Raw genomic sequence first — 21,716 nt, forward strand, 5'->3', positions numbered from 1 at the left:
TTCCTTCATCAGTGCTAACAAGACCAATAAATAACACAAGCCAATAATCTTTATTATTTTAAATATAAGAACATGTTTCCTCTGCAGCCGGGGTGATTGGTCGACCTCCTAACCCCCATATTCGTGGGAATTTAATAAGTGACATTATAAAAATACAGAAAATTACAACAAAACAAACGGGACCCCGTGCTACACATAAACTGGATAGCCAGGCGGATGCACATCTCCGAAATACTGAGAACCAGGTGATTGCATCCAAGAAGGGAGAAGTTGGGACGTCAAGCAGTAGATCCAAGGTCGACATTGGTGTACTACGAGGACAACAACCAACAAAGACCACTGCTCAAAAAGCAAGTACATCCAAAAGCGAGCCTGAAATCAATATATCAGACGTCAGGAAGAAGATAGGTCTCAGTAGTGGCGCAGATGCCAAATGGTACATGCGTTATCTGAAAGCAGGCCTGAAACCAGAAGAGGCCCTTAAGGAGACTCAGGACAGACGTAAGCCATCTTTATCGGTACCACAAAAGTGGGGAGCAGCGGAGATTAGCCCGCATGAAGGGAATGCTCCCAAAAAATACAAACCTGAACTCAAGGGGGAGAAAACCCGCGTTGGTTAGGTGTGAAGGCAGGAATCACGAAGCTCGCCATTAGCTATGCTAGTGCGGTCAAAGGCATTCGACTGCCAAAAAAAGCTTGCGTAATTCTCAAACGCAATTTAAAATATTGGGTTGGGGAAAAAGAAATGTCGTATTTCTGATCGAAATTTGACGCTTTATTTAACATACTTAGAATTATCCGATTTAAGCCAAATATGCGCCGTTTTGTTTGCAAATTTGCTGCCATTTAGAAGGCAATTTCATTATATCCCCCTTGTGAAACCCTTCCCTCCTTATTTGCAAAAAACTCAGACAGCCAGTTTTCGCAAGCCTCCTTTGAGGCCAACTTAATAGCACCAAGAGCGTTTTGCATGGACCGGAAGAAATAGTAATCACTTGGTGTCAGTTCCGGACTATACGGTGTGTGCGATAGGACATCCCATCCGAGCTCCCGTAGCTTCTGGCGGGTCATCAAAGATGTGTGAAGCCGAGCGCTGTCCTGGTGGAACACAACACCATTTCTATTGACCAATTCTGGCCGCTTCTGGTCAATCGCCTGCTTCAAACGGTGGAGCTGCTCACAAAAGAGAACCGAATTGAGGGTCTGGCCATAGTTGAGCAGTTCATAATAGATGATTCCCTTCCAATCCCACCAAACAAAGCAAAATCTTCCTGGCCGTCAATTTGGGCTTGGCGATGGTTTGGGCCAGCTCGCCGCGCTTCGACCACGATCTTTTTCGCTTGAGGTTGTTTTACGCGATCCTCTTTTCATCACCAGTCACCATCCGCTTCAAAAAAGAGTCGAATTCATTTCGTTTTAGCAGTGCATCATAGGCGTTGATTCGGTCCAACAGATTTTTTTGCGTCAACTCGTGTGGCACCCAAACATCCAGCTTTTTTTGGAATCCAATCTTGTGGAAATGGTTCCAAACGGTTTTATGGTCTATACCCAGGTCAAACGAGCGATTGCTCACATTCCGGTCTTCTTGGATGGTTTCGACGATTTTATCGGTTTCTACGACGATTGGCCTACCAGTTCGGGCTGTATCTTCGACATCCACTACACCAGAACGAAATCGATCGAACCAACGCTGTGCTGTGCGAATCGTTACAGTATCGAACCTATAAATTTCACAAATTTTTTTGGCCGCTTCCGTTGCATTGTTACATCTCACTTGTAGCACAGATTGTCGTCCTCAAATCGCCGTATGCGATAAGTGCAACCCAAGATATGTTCAAGTGTCGCCATCTATTGGCAAAATACGACATTTCTTTTTCCCCAACCCAATATATATGTCTTTCAGAGTTCCTGACCGGGAGCCTTGTGGCTATCCAAATGTCACTGGAAGCCGGGAGGAGCACTCGAGAGTTAGTCGTGGTATTGGATTACTTCCCACGAAACGACATCCGGGTCACACTGGAGCTAGTCGATAAACTGATGAAGTTGTGTAAGAAGAGGGCGTTACCAGTTCTCTTCAGCTGTGATGCCAAGGACCATCACGAAGTCTAGGGAAGCAGCGAGACAAATCGAAGAGATGAGTACCTTCTTGAATTTAGTCTTAGCAATAAGTTAGAAATATATAAAATAGGCAACACTCCAACATTCATGACCAGCACTAGACAAAAGGTACTAGACATAACTCTAAGAAATACTCTAATAAACGAGCTGGTCGGGAAATGGAAGGTGTCGGATGAACCCTCTATGTATAATAACAGAATAATCAGGTTCTACATTGAAGGCAACTCTGAAATAAAAAAAATAATAAGGAATTCCAAGAGAACGGATTGGGAAGCAAAACGGAACATCTCAGGAAGTTATGTGAAAGGATCGAACAAACCACAGAAGCAAACAGGCTTTACAAAGCTGTAGCCAATGGTGTGGTAATATCTTCCGTCTATTTGAAGAAGGGACATGGGACATTCACCGAAAATCAGGAGGACAGAGTATACCTGCTTCTCAGAACTCATTTCCCGGGGTCCTACCCCACGGCGGTCGGCGTCAAAATTCTGCCTGACAACTGCAAACTAGTAAAATAAGTATGCTCGGAAGCTAAGGTATGGTAGGCAATGGGGACTTTTAAACGACTGAAATCACTCGGAGCAGATGGCATCTTCCTAGGACTAATCCAGAGGGGGCCTAGAAATCATTTTAGAGTCTTTTCTGAGGGTGGCAAGGGGCAGCATAGCCCTGGGATATATACCAAGAGCGTGAAGGCGGGTAAAAGTGGTCTTTATTTCGAAGCAGGATCCTGTTCACCTTGAATCTTTCAGACCAATTTCCTAACATCGTTCGTACTCAAAACGGTGGAGAATTTCGTAGACAACTATATTTGAACTAACGTTCAAAAGCATAATCTCCTACATCAGTGTCAACACGCTTACCGGCCAGGACGGTCAACCGAAACTGCTCTGTATCAACTGACGGATGTACTATGGGATGCCATAGACACAAAAGAAATAGCACTGTATACGTTTTTGGATATCGAAGAAGCATTCGATAACACATCGCACACAGAGACACAAGATGCCCTGATCCGAAAGGGAGTGGGAAACACCCTGGCTTTCTGGATGGAAAGAATCTTAGAGAGAAGGCAAATAGAAGCACTGACAGGTATAAATTCTAATGTCATGTATACTATTCAAAGTTATCCACTGCTTATGTGGACTATGGTAGTGGACGAACTCCTTGACGAGCTAACATATATTGGGATACAGGTCCAAAGTTACGCAGTCGACATTGTTTTAATCCGTAGTGGCAAATGTGAGGGAACCCTATGTGATAGAATCTAAACTGGGTTAAGGGTTATTAGTCCCTGATGCAGGAAGTCGGGACTGCGTATCAATGCAGTCAAAATAACCATACTAGGAAGCTAGATCACTTGAGAGCCATCAGGCTACATGACATGGAGGTGAAACGAGAAACAGAGGTAAAATATTTGAGAATTACGCGAGACCAAAATATATAACGTAGGGAACATTCTAGAAGGCGCATATCGGAAACAGTTATCGGAAAGCTACAAGAGCTCTGGTGACTGGCAGGTCCATAGCCGGAAAAAATAGGGTTGCACCCCGAAGATATTATTTTGTATAATATGTATACTGCAATAGTAAGGCCAATGATTACATTAGAGGGGGGGAGTAATCTGGGCAGAAAGAACTGAACTCAGCACACAAGCCAGGGACTTACACAAACTCCAAAGACTGGCTTGTCTATGTATTAGTGGGGTAATGAGGTCATGCCCAATGGAATCCCTGAAGGTTCTTCTGGGACTTTACATCTGCACATACAGATGTTGGCAAGGAGGGAAATCTTCAGGATGACCGAGAGTATCAGTGGAGCGGGGAGCTGCCTAAATCAAAGAAAGATTGATATTCTTTCTAGACGGTATCTTGAATTATTTATACCAAGGGATAACATGAGAATGAGGTTTCACTTCAATTAGAAATTTCAAACACGTTGGAGTAACCAGGCAAACTGGGAGAGCGTGGCGGTGACATGGGGTTTAAATCAGCAACTGATTCTTTGGTACACTGACGGATCCCTCACAGCAGAAAGGGCGGCTGTCGGTGTCATTGGTCCAAGGAAAATGTACTTGGACCCAATAGGTAAGAACACTTGCATATTCCAGGCGCAAATATGCGCAATAGATGGATGTGCCTGCTTTGGTCTCCGTCTTGGGGAAAATTGCATATGACAAACAGGCAGGCAGAGAATGAATGGATTTTTTAATCGATTTGTGTAAAACAAAATTAAAAACTAGAATGTTCCCATGCACCCGCTGTTCTTATTATATCTGTGCTCATTATATATATGCTATAAATTCACACGAAATACACAAATTTTGACCTCCTATAACATTGTTAAAAATAGTTGCATTTTCAAACTTACCAGAATTATACCCTATATTATCCCTCATACTGATGCCAAATTCCTGGGTGGGTAAATTCCTAAAATATGGTAATATGTCATTATTAATTTTATTTATGCAGATGTCGGAACGGTATGTATTTTGAGGCCTAGATTTGATATAGATGAATGCACCATTGTGATTTTTATCAGATTTTTCGGTTGGATAGGTTCTGAGAACCAGACCTGTTTCATATTTTGAGGCTCACGTTTTGAGCCCGCACTCCTACTTCCACGTTTCATCCAATACCAAAAACCCGGTTGAAAAAGCACTAATTGAGTCCTTTCATTTGATACTCCATACGACCGTAGATATTGAATCGACTTTAATTAGGGTTTGTTTTACACAAAACCTACTAGTTATATACAGAAGAAATCGTCCTTTGATGAAATGTTCTCAAATATGAAGTACACATAATTTGTGTACTCAGACCCAAAACGCCAAGCTTCCGGTTTCTGAATTGTATGAATATTTTCACTCGTAACAACTCGCAATTAAGATTTTTTAAAACGCACGCTCTAAGTTGGTACATTTCTCTTTAAAATTGATTGAAAGACGTTCTCTATACATATCCGAAGCTCGTTGTTAGTGAATTTCTTTTTGACTTTAATCTTTATTTACCCTAGAGACCATTTTGTTTTTCCTAATATAGCATTTTTCCCCAGATTGCGAATCCTCCTAAAGTTGCACTGTTCTCCTTTCAATAAAGTAGGAGAGAAACGACCAACCAAATGAAATATTTGAAATCTATTTTCACATTTTGTCCTCCGCAAATATCGAGTCCTTTTCGTAAATCTATCCCTGTAGTGCCTTATACAGAATTTTGTGGATGGAGCTTTCGCATTATAGCTCCATTAATTTTCTAAAATTAAAGTATATAATACATAAAAATAAAACTATGTAGCTTCTCCTACTGCAATATATCTTTATAATTGGTAAATACATATTTTGAGAACTACTTACTTTCTTCTTCAGTACTTAAGCTACTAAATCATTGGGAAGTTTTTTCTGTTTTTAAATAGGAAAGTTAACGGTCAAAGATACATATTACAAATAGTAAAAAGTAAAAAGTTGTTTTGAAATGGTAATGGTTGGATGGTATCCAACCATAACTCCGATTTCAACATGTTGTTGAGGCTAAAGAAATTATAGGCTAGGAATAAGGAGAATATAATTTTTTTACAGAAATGTAGAAAACCCCGATTAATACTAATATCCCATTAAATCCATATAAAAACAAGTCGTGAAACCGGAAGCTGGACGTTTCAGGTATGAAAGGTTTTGTGTATTTCTTAGTACGTAGCACGTAATATATCCATATATTATGTAAGAGTATCCACTTTCGGGTGATATTGACATTCATAGTTTTCAATTTTCAAAGAGGCAACAAATTTGAGGTATTATAACTTTGTTAGTAATAGTGCGATTTCCACCAAACTTGGTAAGATCATGCTCTATATTATAGCCTATATCACTGCAAAATTTCATGGTACTAGGATGAACTTAAGGGGGGTTTCTAACCAATTACAAAAAATTGTAGTAATATACTATTATTAACTTTATTTGAACAGATATCGGCATGGAAGGTATTTCGAAGCCCAGGCACCATATAGTGGCAGCCTCCTGAGTTTTTTCAGATTTTTCGGTTTGGTAGTTTCTGAGAATGACCCCCTTAAAGAAGTGATCACTTTCAACCCCCCGCGCTCCCCACCCTTCCAACAAATGTCAAAACTAAGATCGGCTTTGAAAAGTACTAATCGAGACCTTTAATTTGATACCCCACATGACTATATTTGATGAAAAAAAATTTTACACCCCCCTTTTGCTTGTATGGGGACTCCCCCTTAAATTCGACGTAAAGGGATGTAATTCACTGTATGCGTGAGCGTTCACAGTACCCACCTTTCCACCAAATTTTGTGTCAATCGCTATAACCGTCTCCGAGAAAAATGCGTGTGACGGACAGACAGACAGACAGACAGACAGTAAACCGATTTTAATAAGGTTTTGTGTTTACACAAAACCTTAATAAGAGGTCAAGAAACACATGGAACTGGAAAAGTCCTAAATACCACGATTTCCGGTCTCTACGCGCAACAAGCAAAACAAAACCTAAAAGCATATAGCACTCATTTAAAATTGGCTAAAGAAGCAACATCAATCGGGGCCCCGCTGGATCAAATGTTGGTAAAAATCCAGGGAGCCATCGAATGTGAAGTGGCTAAGAAACGTAAAACGCATAAAATTGAATGGGCTCGGCTGACACAAAAGGGGATACAGAAGGAAAACCCTTGTCCACACTACCGAACTATGTGATTAATAAATCATCAATTGAATTCACCCCCAGGGAGTTGACAGCTTTGAACAATGGACAGGGTACGCGTTAGCAGCCACAACTCAATTAGAAGAAACCATTGTCAACTTTGAAGCAGGAATAAAATGGCTTAGCAACGAGACAAAAGAGGAGATTTGAGATAGGAGATAGCAAAAATTAGTTTGAATACATAGAAGCATCAGAAGGATCTAATAAGTCGGGAAACAGCTCGGTGCTTCAGGTATGAAAGCTTTTGTTTGCTTCTTTTGTGAGTATATCTGAGTGTAGAACTATCCCATTTGTACGTAGCCCGTTATGTATATGCTTTTAGCATGTCTGACTACCCACTTTAGTGTGATATAAAGTCAACTATGTACTACTGTAACTTTGTTACTAATAGTATGAATTTGATCAAACTTGGAGATGCTTCATATCATATTTTATACTACTAGCAACTTTTATAACTGTGGGATAAACTTAAGGGGGGTTTTACACAATTTCCCCAAAAAAAATGGTAATATACCATTATTAACTTAATTTGAAGAGATATCGATGTGGAGAGTATTTTGAGGCCTGGGTACCATATAGAGGCTACTTCATGAATTTTTTCAGAGAATGGGTCCATTAAAGAAATCATAACTTTCCACCCCTCCCACTCCCCGCCTTTTCAACAAATCTCAAAACTAAGACCGGCTTCGAGAGTACTAATCGAAACCTTTCATTTGATACCCCACATGACTATATTCGGGGAGAAAAAGTGTACACCCCCCCTTTTACATGAATGGGGACTCGCCGTGAATCTCAACGTAGAAGGATATCACTCACTGCATCCCCCAGACAGCTCCCACATTCTCACCAAATTTCGTGTCAATCGGTATAGCTGTTTCTGAGAAAAGTGCGTGTGACAGACAGACCTGTGAGGAGTGGCCAGATATCCCATCAGGCGCGACACCAGCTGGCGGATTGGGGCATACTTATTGATGTGTAAATATATGTTCATGCACTTTTCTTTTCTGGCTGTGCATGGGCTAGTGTTTGCTCATCTCTGGTGCGAGGACCAAAATGGCTATGGGAAGGACACCCAGAAAATAAGACCAACATGGACGAATTGAGAAGGAGTAAAGTTACGGTGCAGAGGCTCGGAACCCCAGTACCGGCGGCTTTTGAGAGTGAGCAAGCGGGCTCCCGGCCGGCGATACCCCTCGATCGCAGTGCCTCAGTGGTGGACAACTTGGCAACTGTTGCATCTAATACTACAAGTGTTTTAGATTTGGAGAACGAGGTGTTCAAACGAAGCACAACTCTACCAAGAACACCAATTGTAAAGGCAAATAATGATGGGGTAAAAGAAGATAGCTGGCCAAAAAAGGCGATTTCGACACTCATCTCATCAATTTTACGATCGCCTCCAATACCAAAGTCGGCAAAAGAGAAAGTCCCTGGGAACTCAGTAATTGAAAAAGGCGAAAGAGTCAATAAAAGGAGTAATCTGGCCAAGACTCATCGAGAACAGGGCCCTGAGCTAGAAGAACTACCTTTTATGCAGCTTGGGACTAAAATAGTTGAGCTGTCCGAATTCATCAAGGACAAGCACAACATGCACCAAGCCATTAAGAACATGGTGAGAGCCATCAGGGTGCTTTACAATAGCTCCCAGGAAGAAGTAAGAAAGCCTACGCAAAAAGCCTACAGGCGACCCAAGTGACACCAAAGCACAAGGTCATCGATCTTCGATCAAGTAAACGAGTGCGAGCCAAAGAGGGGGAAGCTTTGGCGAATCAACAGGCACCAAAAAGGAAGAAAGGAGTCTCGACCAGTCCAACAAACGGAACTAAAAGTTCAGAAGGGCCCAAAGTGCCCAAAGTAAGAACGTCGAGTAGCGAAGCGAAACCGAGAGAAAATAAGAGCGGTGGTTGGACTAAGGTCGTGAACAAGAAAAGAAACAAGAAACCAAAGATGCGAATTCGCCCGGAGGCAATTGTAATCTCCAGCAGAGGACATCTAACGTATGCGGAGATACTGAAGAAGGTGAAATCTGACTCCGGCCTAAAAGACCTAGGCGGAAATGTCAGCAAAATTCGGAGGACTCACAAAGGGGATCTCATGTTTGAACTGAAAAAATCCAGCGTGGGGAAAACTGACGGCTTTCGTAACCAAGTTTTAAACTCACTTGGGGAGAATGTCGCGGTTCGTTCCCAAAAACATGAGATCTATACCCAGTACAAGGATCTCGATGAGGTAACATCAAAAGAAGAGATCTGCACTGCCTTGAAGGAACAATTCAAGTTGGAGCAATTCAGGGAAGAATCTATCGTGAGCCTAAGAAAAGCGTATTGCGGTACTCAAACGGCCACAATGCGACTGCCAGTGGAGTCTGCGAGGGGAACAGTATATCGCAATTAATTAAAAAACTTGCTGACAAATATAGGGACTGCACCATCCACTAACTATTGATAATTGGTGGTCATTGATGCAAAAATTATAAGATCATCATCTCTACCTGTATGTGGACCTTTTTACCTTTTACAATTTGTACCCACATATGTATCTTTGACTTTCAAAACAACTTTTTACAATTTGTACCTACATATGTATCTTTGACTGCTAACTTTCCTAATATTTATTTAAAAACAGAAAAAACTTCCCAATGATTTAGTAGCTTAAGTACTGAGGAAAATAGTAAGTAGCTCTCGAAATACGTATTTACAAATTATAAAAATATATTGTAGTAGGAGAAGCTACATAGTTTTATTTTTATTTAGAAGAATTACGACTATAACTATTTTTTTTTATATAATACCTGTTTGTGATCAATGTTTTGGCAATCTAAAATGATAGAATTAGCGGTTCCATCATTATCTACGTGCCTTAAACACTTTTTGTATCACATTTCGCTAGTTCCTGCCTCCAGCTCATTATACTTCTTCTTTACCCAATTTCCTAATAAAAGTTCATTTTTAAGGTTTTGTTTGTAGAACAAAACCTTATTAAAATCGGTTCAATGTCTGTCTGTCTGTCCGTCTGTCTGTCTGTCTGTCACAGGCACTTTCCTCAGAAACGGCTATACCGATTGACACGAAATTTGGTGAGAAGGTGGGAACTCTGGACCCCCAGACATGCAGTGAGTAATATCCTTCTACGTTGAGATTTAGGGGGGGTCCCCATACATGTAAAAGGGGAGTGTTAAAATTTGTTTCCCCAAATATAGTCATGTGGGATATCTAATGAAAGGTCTCGATTGGTACTTCTCGAAGCCAGCCTTAGTTTTGAGATTTGTTAAAAAGGCGGGGAGTGGGAGGGGTGCAAAGTGATGATTTCTTTAACGAAACTACACAACCGAAAAATCTGAAAAAAATCATGAAGCTGCCTCTATACGGTACCCAGGCCTCAAAATACTCTCCATATCGATATCTCTTCAAATTTAGTTAATAATAGTATATTACCGTATTTTTGGGAAAATTGAGTAAAACCCCCCTTAAGTTTATGTCAGTAGTTGGTAGTAGTATAAAGTATAATAAGCATATTATCTCCAGGTTTGATCAAAATCGTACTATTAGTAACATAGTTACAGTAGCTCAAAGTTGCCTTACTGTGTAAATTTACAACCGGAAGTACTAAATCTGATATGCTAAATGCATATTCTTAACGGGCTACGTACAAATGGGATAGTTCTACACTCAAATATACTCACACAAGAAACAAACAAAACCTTTCATACCTGAAGCGCCCAGCTTCCGGTTTCCCGACTTGTTTGAATTATAATAATAGGTAGATACAATTATTGCATATATTATCTGAAAACAATCTTTCATTTCTATAATCGATGCAATTGAATATTCAAGTTTTTCAACGTCTTCGAGGGAAGCATAACCCTGTGGTTGGTCCTTGTTCTCACTTCTATTCCTGCGACGACTTAACTGTATCCTGAACTGACCTTCTTTGTTTACCACATCTCATCCCAGATTCACAGGCAAAACTGATAAATATGAGTTCATAGTTATAAGCTAAAAGGATATGACTTCAGGTACATTTTACATTCGATCAACTTTTTTAAGTTCGTTAATAGCTTACTGACTTGACAATAAATCAAAATAAACTTTCAAGGTATAAAATGTACCTGAATTAAATATTATTAGTGTACGTTTGATTCCAGACAAAAGCAAAGTAAGACAGAAACACTTTATAGAAACAAAGATAAATTCACCGTGTTCCATCAACGCACTTCTCCTAGAAGCAACAATTTCAAAACAGAATTTTATTAACTATAAATTTTACGCCAAGGAAAGCTTTTATCTTTATATAGTTTTCAAACCCATTTGAACGCCACTCATTTGGAAAATTATATTTCACCTTATCTCCATTTTTCCTGACAACGAAACACTGCGAAATTTCCACAGGATCAAAGCAACAGCATCCTCCTCCGTTTGGGGGTGATAAAAAGCTCTTCTCTTTCAAAACAGCCAATATTCGCTATGGTAGTCGCACAGTCCAATAATCTGTAGATTTAGTGACAAAAATAGCATTCTTTTACGTATAACTCAATACGTTATTTTTGGATAAAATTTAACATGGACTTAAAATGCGATAAAGGACTATGTAACAAAATTCTCAGATTGAAGAAACTGGGAAGGAGGGAGATCCTAGACAGAACCATGCCAGTCGTTCACCTCTTCTACTGACCCTTCTACGTATCTTCTTCCACAGAGCGAAATTGCTATTTATTTAAAATCGTGGACTGGAATAAAACAATTGCACACCACACAGCTTAGGGCAAAGGTATTATCGCCGTCATTATTCCGGGCAAGGATATATAGGTCATATGATATCCGGTATAGACAGCAGTAGGTATATTATATTGTGTATATTGAGTTTCCTCCCGAGATACGGGAGTTAGCGAAAATATGTATGTATCTACAGTAAACCAAATCGCTTTCACACCATGGACAACAGCGTGCTGCTTGTGATGAGCATGGCATATTCTGATGGGTGTAAATAGTCCTGCCAAGTTGTGTACGAGAGGGTGGGTGAAGTAAGTTAGCTACAGACAACTGAGGAAGTTAGGCAACGTAATGACTTCGTTATACAATATTGTAAATTATTTGGTTAAACAAAACTTGGTATTTAGCGTTTTATTCATCTGAGAAAGAATTCAAATTATTCTGCATTCTATCCCTACTTCTACAAATTTCAATAATCTCTTTATATGCTAATTTTGATTGTGCTATTGTTATTGTTGTTCCAGAATATGTTTCCTCATTTCCCTGTGTCTACGATTTGATATTGTCGTTCATTTACCACCAAATACGTCACATTTCGTTTTCTTCCGTTCATTGGCTTTCTGTCTGTCCGTCTGTTATACGCACTTTTCTCAAAAATAGTGATACCTACTGATACGAATTTGATGAAACTGTAAGCCCATATGTACGCGTACAGCGTATATCATCGTTCCACGTTGAGCTCAAGCAGGTTGTAGGCATGTGAGGTATGTAGTGACTGCGGCTTTGCGACATTGACAACATTTTCTTCACACTGTCCAGGGACAATCTGACAGGAGAATGCATTTAATAATATGCAATATTCCTTCGTTTTTCTCCGTCCTAACATTCCTTAGCTTTCCCAATTTACCCATTTCCATCCCTACATCCAATTCTAACTTTTAACTTCAACTTGTAACTTTTAAATTGAGTAATTTTAATTATTTTATAAAAAATCTAACAACTGGTCCCTTTCCCCTAATCTGAAGAATTTTTTGACATTTGCACAGTTCCAGATTTTCTTTTAATTCTCCAAATAGTGCAAGCTAATACTAAACGGTGATAATGTATTATACATTCGCCTCATTAGCGACGCAACGTTTTGAGCTCGGCATGGGGTGTTGTTGTTGTCGCTGAGCCGGCATGAACTTCTAGGTTCAATGCCCTGTTGAGCGGAATGAGGATGAATGGAACCGGGACTGGCTGATTGAAGAGACAGCTGATGAGCAAAAGATGGGATGGGAGATCGTTTTTGCTTGAGGAAGAAATTGGTCGCGAGGAGTTCTGCTGTGGTGATGTGAGGGAGCGGATTGCTTTCGAATTAATTGGCAACCAAGGTGTTAAAATTTAAAATTGTGACGATTATCGGGACATAAATCGATTTATTCAATTATTTGCCCGAAAAGAACTGTTGCGCTCATTGCGAGGACTATTTCTTGGATTATGTCGGGAGCGGAAAAATTGGGAAACACTTCTGGCCCAGCAGTGGTTGCTACTTAAATTTAACGTTAGTGACAAGTGGAAGGCAAGAGGAACTCTGAAGGATTCATTGATGTGTTGCAAAAACTGAAGTCAGAAAAGAGAAAGAATGAACCAAAAATCAATTTAAAATTTGTTAATTACTGGGTGATATTAAATATTAGCGTGAATGTAGGATTTTCACATATTTTTTTTTTTTTCATTAATGCATGTAACGAATTGGAGGGTGTCGATCATGGAATAATCAGATTTGACATTGAGCGTTACTCCGAAATAAAAATAATAATAAGAAATCTCACGAGAACGGATGTGGATTCCTATGCAATGCACCTGAGCAACAACATGGCTCACCTTCAAGGGGGCGTTAACATCAGGAGCAAACTGGAACTAGAAACAGCCGTGGAAAACCTTAACAAAGTTCTCATTAACGCATATGACACCAGCTGTCTGGCTAAGACAGCTAAGTCGTCAAGGGAGGTACTCTAGTGGAGTAGGAACCTAGCCAGACTGAGGTACGAAAATTCTTTAACCGGGCAAAACGAACCGGGGAGTGGCCGGGATACAAAAATGCACTGACTGCGTGTAGCAACGCAATCAGGGAAGTAAAACGGAACAGCTTAAGGGAATTCTGTGAAGGGATCGAACAAATCACAGAAGCAACCATGCTTTAAAAAGCTGTAGCCAAAGACGGGGCAATATCTTTTGTCAGTTTGAAGAAGGAAGATGGGACATTTACCGAGAGTGAGGACAGATAAATACATGCTTCTCAGAACTCATTTCCCGGGCTCCTCCTCCATAGCGGCAGGCGACAATATTTTGCCTGACACCCCAAAAACGAATAAAAGGGGAAGAAAGGAGAACTGGAAACTAACAAAAGAGGTATGTTTGGAAACTAGGGGTAGTCGCAACTTTTAAACCACTGAAATCACGCCGAGCAGATAGCATCTTCCCAGCACTAATCCAGCGAGACCTAGAAATCCTCTTAGAGTCTCTTCTGAGGGTGGTAAGGGGCAGCTTAGCAAGTGATCTTTATTCCGAAAGTGGGTAAAAAGGATCCTTTTCACCCTAAATCTTTCAGGCCAATTTGCCTACCATTGTTAGACAACTATATTCGAACTAACATTTTAAAGCGTCAACACGCTTACCGAGCAGGACGGTCAACCGAAACTGTTCTGTATAAGCTGATGGATGTATGTCAGATTTTGGATATCGAAGAAACATTCGACAAACACCGCATACAAAGATACAAGATGTCCTGAGCCACAAAGGAGTGGGAAACACTCTAGCTTTCTGGGTGGGCAAAATGTTAGAGAGTAGGCAAGTAGAAGTACCGACAAGTACAAATTTTATTGTCATGAATACTACTCAAGGCTATCCACAGGGCAGGGTACTATCGCCACTTATGTGGAGTATGGTAGTGGACGAACTGTTGGACATGCTAACAAATACTGGAATAAAGGTCCAGGGTTACGCGAACGACATTGTTTTAATTTGTAGAGGCAAATACGAGGATACCCTATGTGATACAAGCCAAACTGAACTAAGGGCTACTAGTACCTGGTGCAGGAAGGTGGGACTGCTGATCAATTCAGCCAAAACCACCATAGTACCATTCACTAGGATACGTAAGCTTGATCACTTGAGGATTATAAGGTGACATGACATGAAGGGGAAACGAGAAAGGTCAACTATTTGGGAATTACGCTAGACCAAAAATTACTCTGGAAGACGCATGTCGGTAACACTTGTCCGAAACCTACAAGGGCTCTGATGAGTTTTAGGTCCATAGCAGAAAAAAATGGGGTTGAAGCCCGAAAATACTATTTTGGATGTACACAGCAATAGTAAGGCGAATGATTACCTATGGGCTGAACTGAACTCAGAATACAAGCCAGGGAATTACACAAACTCCAAAGATTGACTTTTGTGTGCATCAGTGGGGCAATGCGGACATGCTCAACGGCATCCCTGGAGGTCGTTCTGGGGCTATCCCTTTTCCATATGCATATACAGATATACGCAAGGAGGGCAATCTTCTGAATGGTCGGGAGTATCAGTGGATCATCAGAGGGCTACCTAAATCGGAGGTAGATTAAAATTCTTTCTAGGTGGTACCCCGAAACATTCATATCATTCCGATAAGAAGTTTGAAACACGTTGGAGTAACATGATAAACTGGGAGAGCGTGGCTGTGACATACGGCTTAAACCAGCAACTAATGGCTAAACACTGACGGATTCCTCACAGCAGAGGGGGGGGGGGTGCCGGGGTCATTGGTTCAAGGGAAATGTATTTGAAACCAATGGGTAAGAACACTAGCATATTCCTGGCGGAAATATACACCATAGACAGATGTACCTCCTTTACTTCCGAAAGAACTACAGGGGGCGGAACATTGCAATTCTGACTGATAGGCAAACGGCGATCAAGGCACTTAGGTCCAACCAGGTGAACTCTAAGCTGGTATGGGAATGCCCGGAGAGACGCAATACGCTCGACTCGCTCATTAAAGTCTGGATACTTTGGGTTCCAGGCCATGTTGGGTTGGAAGGCAATGGACGAACTAGCCAGGGAGCGGGCATGAACGCCTTTACACGGGCGAGAACCCTTCTGTGTAATCGGAAATAGGTTCATGGCTATGACATTAAAAAATGAAGAGGAACGCGTGAGAGAACTACACTGAGTGGACCTACCAGGGATGGAGCAGTCACCAAGAAGAACCTCCGAATCATAGTGCCGGCTAAACTATCACTCAGGGAAGGTAGGGATATTTACGGTCATTACCTGCGGGTTCTTTGCGGAGTGTGATGAAACCTCTATACACGTTCTGGGACAGTGTTCGGCACTTGTGCAAAGTAGGTCGAGGCATCCAGGAGAACATTTAATTCCAGATACAAAGTTGAAAGATTTAGAAGTAGGGAATATAATAAAATTCCTAACGGTTATAGGCTTGCTTGAGATACTATGATTAAAAGGTACACTATAAACAGTAAAAGGGGCAGAATAGCTCTTTAATGACGCGGTGCAACTTCCGCTTAACAGAATAATATTTTATATATTTTAATTGTTGATATGGCATTAGTATTAATAATTATTAAAATCTGTTTTAGAGTATTTTTATTTTTATTTTTTTTTTATTTTCTTTACTATTTATCCGATTTATCACAATCTTGGCAGGTGCCGGATTTGACCTAATACTATTATACTACTAAGTTTCAAGTATTTAGGACCGGACAATCGTACCTAATTAAAAGATAAAGGGCCGCTGGTGGTGGTGGCCGGTGGTAGGTTAGTGGGAGAATCAATCGAGAACTCCTCGCTACATCGAATACATACACAGAATAGTATATTTCTGCCTGGTTTGAACCAGATTGTGTGAGAGTCCCAGGACATCAAAGGAAGCCGCGGGGGATTTAGGTACAATACCTGTAGCTGACATTATTAAGGAACCTGCTACTACTTTCCCGTGACGCCAAATTTCTTTGATTTTCCGAGCCGGTGGCCCATAGTTCACTTTCTTCCCCACGTATTTCCGTTCTACGTTGCTATTATAGGGGATAGTGACATCAATTATATACGCGGAGCCACCCGTCTTATCCACCCAACTACTGGCCTACACTGATGATATTGATATGATGGGAAGAATAGCCAGAGATGTATAGTCTACCTTCACCCAGATCGAGCTGGCGGTGCGAGATCTTGGGATGCACATTAATGAAGGCAAGACGAAGTACATGGTGGTGCCAAAAACCAAAGAATGAAACACAGAGAATCGTACTGGTCAAACGAGAACAATAGTAGAAGACTATAACTTTGAGACCATTCAAAATGTCTCCTACCTAGAGTCGAAAATCACAACCGATAACAGCTATGACGATGAAATCCACGCATGGTTGTTGGCTGCCAGCAGAGCCTATTTCAGTTTATAAAAACTGTTTCGCTCCAAACGTCCCACCATAAGGTCAAAGCTCTTAGTGTACAAGACAATGATCTGGCCAGTCCTTATGTATTCTTCAGAAACATAGGTTCTTAGTAAGAAAAATTGCAAATTCTTGGCCGGGTTCGAGAAAAGAATCTTCTGAAGAATTTTTGGCCCCCTACATGAGGATGGACGATTCCGTAACCTACATAACGACGAAATCTATGAGCGATACCACGACCGTCAGGTTGTGGATAAAATCCGGCGGTGGGCAGGTCACCTATTGCGCATGAGTGAGGATGATCCAGCCCAGAAAGTCTATAAGGGCAATATCTGTGGTCTAAAAAGAAGACGAGGCAGATCCTGCCCGAGATGGAGCGATAGCGTAGATTAGGGCGCCAAGCGCCAAGCATATTGAATTGTTGGACCTCGGCGCAAAACCAGAATGTCTGCAGTTACTAAACTGAGTCATATCAGGATAATAATCACGGGTGTGCACAACGCATTGTGTACAATATTTCGATGGATCTGTAAGAAGAAGCCACATTCCGCCACCACGAATATTATCATGCCTTTATACGTTTTTCTGTGAATGATGATGGGCTAACAGGCGTGCTAAATAAAGGTATTTTATTATCCGCTTATGATTCAAACCACTCAATCAATCAATTCGATGTATCTTCTATGAATATGTTAGAAGGTAGCCTAATAGTTATCTTTTAGTTGAATTACTGATGTCTTTACCATAAACTCCTATGCGGAGAATAGCGTGCCAACCATGCCTGCGCGTCATCCCTGTTGGTTCACTCCGATGATCCTAGGCGAGGCATGCGTCGACCATCCTAGGGGTTCTATTACATAGCATAGCTCCCAAAGGAGTTGTTTTTCCTTTCTTAATGAAGAACATCGATGACAAAAAGCGACTCTGGTGGACCCAGCTTTCGCCTTCAAAAATTTCAGGCAATGTAATCGGTATAGGAGAAACAATTTTCCTCTCTGGCAGGCATTCTTTCAGGATGATTACTTAGTATCTTCACGATACTGTAAAGTTTCGCGTGAGGCGTTATACGATAATGAAATCGTAGCGTTTCATTTGCGATATCAAATACAACTTTTCATACTATTTCACAGGAAGGCCACTCACGACGGTTAACTAAGAGTTTCCGGGATCACCCATGCGTTGTGACGTAGCAGGTACCATACCAGAGATTAAGGAATTTATTATGGGGGCCCATGGTGGTTTATTTCTATTTCGCCACACTTGGTACTTAGGGATAGAATACGCCACGATAATAGATAAGAAAAGAAGGAAGAATTTAAGTTGTAGCAAATCGGCGGCGGGAAAATTCGCTTTTGTGTTATTTGGAACATAGGCGCGACTCATTGAGGCAGAATATTACTAGGTTGCCCTAAGTTAAGTACCCGTAGTTCAAATTTTGGACTCACTCAAACAAAAACGTTTTGTCGTATGCAGTCAGTTGCGACGGCATGGAGACGTCGGCAAGCCATAACTAAGACAAACTTCTACAAGCACCTAGGAATTCTGCAAGGAACCCAGGCTCGACTTCGTAACCTGAAAGATGCTGTCCGAATTCCTGCTTCATGTGAAGCTGGTACTGAAGTCGCATCTCCCGGGGAAGAACAAATTAAGCGCATGGTGCCGTAGACCAAAATCGATGCGTACTACTATGACCAAATTCCGAATTTACCATCATAATTTTGCTATGGAGCATTGTGATATTGGAGATAGGAGCATATTCGACGTGATGGCGCAACATCATTGTCAAATCAACTCGCTACACGCTTATTTTTGCAGTGACGATCAGGCGAGTTCCTTGCATGCAGATTGCAGGCAACTCCACTTAATTTGCAAGGACGATAATCTGAGTGGAGTGAAGCTTGACCAGGAGCAGATTGATGAATTGAAGACGAAGACAATGCAGGGTCTTTTTCGTCAGTATTTGTTCTGCTTAGAAGCGGGCTCAATTCGTCTTGGTCGGTTGCGCCATTTTCCTTGGTCAAAGGTCTGATCAGGATGGAGTACAGAGACTCTCAAATTACAAATCAGCATATTAAGCCCTTCGAATTCGATGTTCAGGCCAACTGTACACTGATAGCGATCATGTCTGTTTCATTAAGATCGGTGGTCCAAAATTCAGTTTTTCGACATAGGTGACGAGGAACCTTTTTCACTAACAACATGCCCGAGATACTCCAGCTCGTGCACACCACCACACCAAACTTCGTGAGATGTTCGAAAATCAAGCGCAAGTGCTTCATGTGCTCTTGGTTTGACTCTGATTCAACCAATAAGTCGTCCATATAGCAAAAGCAACAGTCCAGTCCTGAAAAGACCTCGTCCATAAAACGTTGAAAGGTTAGCGCGGCATTACGGAGACCGCAGGTCATCGCCGTAAACTCAAACAGACCGAACAGTGTAGTCACCGCCATTTTGGGGACATCGCTTTCGGCGACGGGTATTTGATGGAAGGCCTTCAACACGTTTATTTTGGAAAATACACGTTTTCCAGCAAGGTTCATGGTGACATCCTCGAGTATTTCCGGGCTGGTCACAGCATTGATGCGGCGGTATTCTCCGCACGAGCGCAAGGAACCGTTTTTCTTTGGTACGAGGTGTAAGGGGCTTGCCCAGGGACTTTGGAAGGTCGACGGTAATCTTTGCTTATCATGAATTGAAACTTCCCTTTCGCAACTTTCAACTTTTCAGGGTGAAGCTTACGTGGGCGATCTGATACCGATGAGCCGATTTTCGTGATGTAGTGTCGTTCGCCGTGAGTAGGGGCAGCTGTGCTTAACACGGGATTCGTAAACCCTGGGAAATTCTTCAATCACGCCGGGTACGGGGAGTTTGTGGTGCCAGTCTGGTGGACATCTTGACTGACCATTCCGAATGCGGAGGCGTATGTGGCAGGGTCCTAGGGTTTCCGGTTTTTATGTCGACGAGTAGTCCAAAATGCTTGAGAAAATCGGTGCCTAGGATAAGGCGCGACCTCCAGGGGATGCGAAACTGCCAGTGTAACGGACGCGTGAGGCCTAGCGAAAGGGCGAGGATTTTAACACCACACGTGCTGATGGAGGTTTTCTTTGGCTGCAAACTTGTACGAGGATGCCTTCTGGGCATTGCGTGCGCAGGAGGCTGGAACGACGGAAACATCTTCCCACATATCCATTCGGAACTTCACGTTGGGTCATAGACCTCCAGGCTATTCTTCAAGGAACCATTAGTTGCCGCCTGCTCGGCTAGTGGTTCAATGTGTTTTCAACTACCGCTTCGGATTTAAAAGTTTTAACGAATTGTAGGTTAGGTGTTAACCGGATGGCTGCTTTAATTCCACTCCTCGATACGTGTGACGTTGCCAAACATCTCGAGCTCCTGTTGGTAAGCGCAGCAGCATCCTGTCGGCACAGCTTCAACAGTATTTTTTTTCGCCAAAAAGCAATGCTTTACTAACCCAGGAATTCTTTATGTCCATTTTCTTCAAACTAACAAAGGTTGCTTGACTCAAAATGCTCTATACCACAAACTAATAGTCTGACAGCTGCACACGTGTTTTTTAGGGGGCTAGGATTAACTAAAAATCATGTGGATCTAACACTAGTAGCGCTATCTATGTGTTAGACTATGGACTTTTCAACCAGACTCTTAAGCATTGGCTAGTTACGTAAACAAGTCTGGTTTACCATTATAAACCTCAGGCAGCACTCGAAAGTTCTGTTTATGGTATGTAAAGAGATCAGTAATTTTTAACTGATAGCCGCATTACACAGAATAAGCCTAATGTTCTGTTAGTAGACAGGATGGGTCATTTCGCGTACATTATTAATTTTGCTATCACTCATAATACCAACTTGGAGCGAAAATACACAAAATACAGTTCTCGCACAGTAGACCATTTTGAAAACGTATGCGATGTTGCGAATCTTGGGTTATGTATTAGGCATTTTTTCTTATAAAATAGTACATGGTTCAAAACCCAACAAGATAATAATCTCCGTTCCCAAAACTATGTCGTTGGCTTAATTTCAATAATACACTTTATGAATCGTGTCATAATGAAGGCAATTTCAGGAAAATAAAGAAGAACGCCTTACACAAATTATCTCATTTGGCTTCATATACACGTATCTGTCTAACGTAGCCACAATAAAGTTCTGAGAGACGCAACCCAATGAAGCAATATGTGGAGGTGGTCAATGAATCGTTGGGGAATAGTGCTGGGAATTTCGGAGGACATCTGCCTCAATTACTTACGTTATCGCTGGCGAATAAAAGCAAATATTGATTTGATTCATGATGATAATCTTACGCATAACACAAAAGCACAGATAAATATACATTTATAGATACGTTCCATATATCTAAGTAAGCCCAATCATTACTCATATCAATTTTAAGGAGAATTTAATAGCTATTAGAGCTCCAGTCACCCTGAAAAAATGGTGCATGTACGGAATGCCAGAATCTGCACAGAAATAAACATCCATTAGTACTATGTAATACATGTTTATGCTGGAACATTGAACTTTTATCCCTTTCATCCCATTTTACTGTATATTTCAGTGTCTATAAAGAAGGTCACTTAGAGACAGTGATACTCTTCCTTGGCTCGTGGCGTTATGGGTGTTATAGGTATCAGCACTTGCACAGATTTATGGCGTATGTCGCTGGTATGATGGAATTGGCTATATACTATACGCGCTTAGTCGCTCCTTATAAATAGA

Source organism: Hermetia illucens, chromosome 3 (assembly GCF_905115235.1).
Source record: "Hermetia illucens chromosome 3, iHerIll2.2.curated.20191125, whole genome shotgun sequence".
NCBI lineage: Eukaryota > Metazoa > Arthropoda > Insecta > Diptera > Stratiomyidae > Hermetia > Hermetia illucens.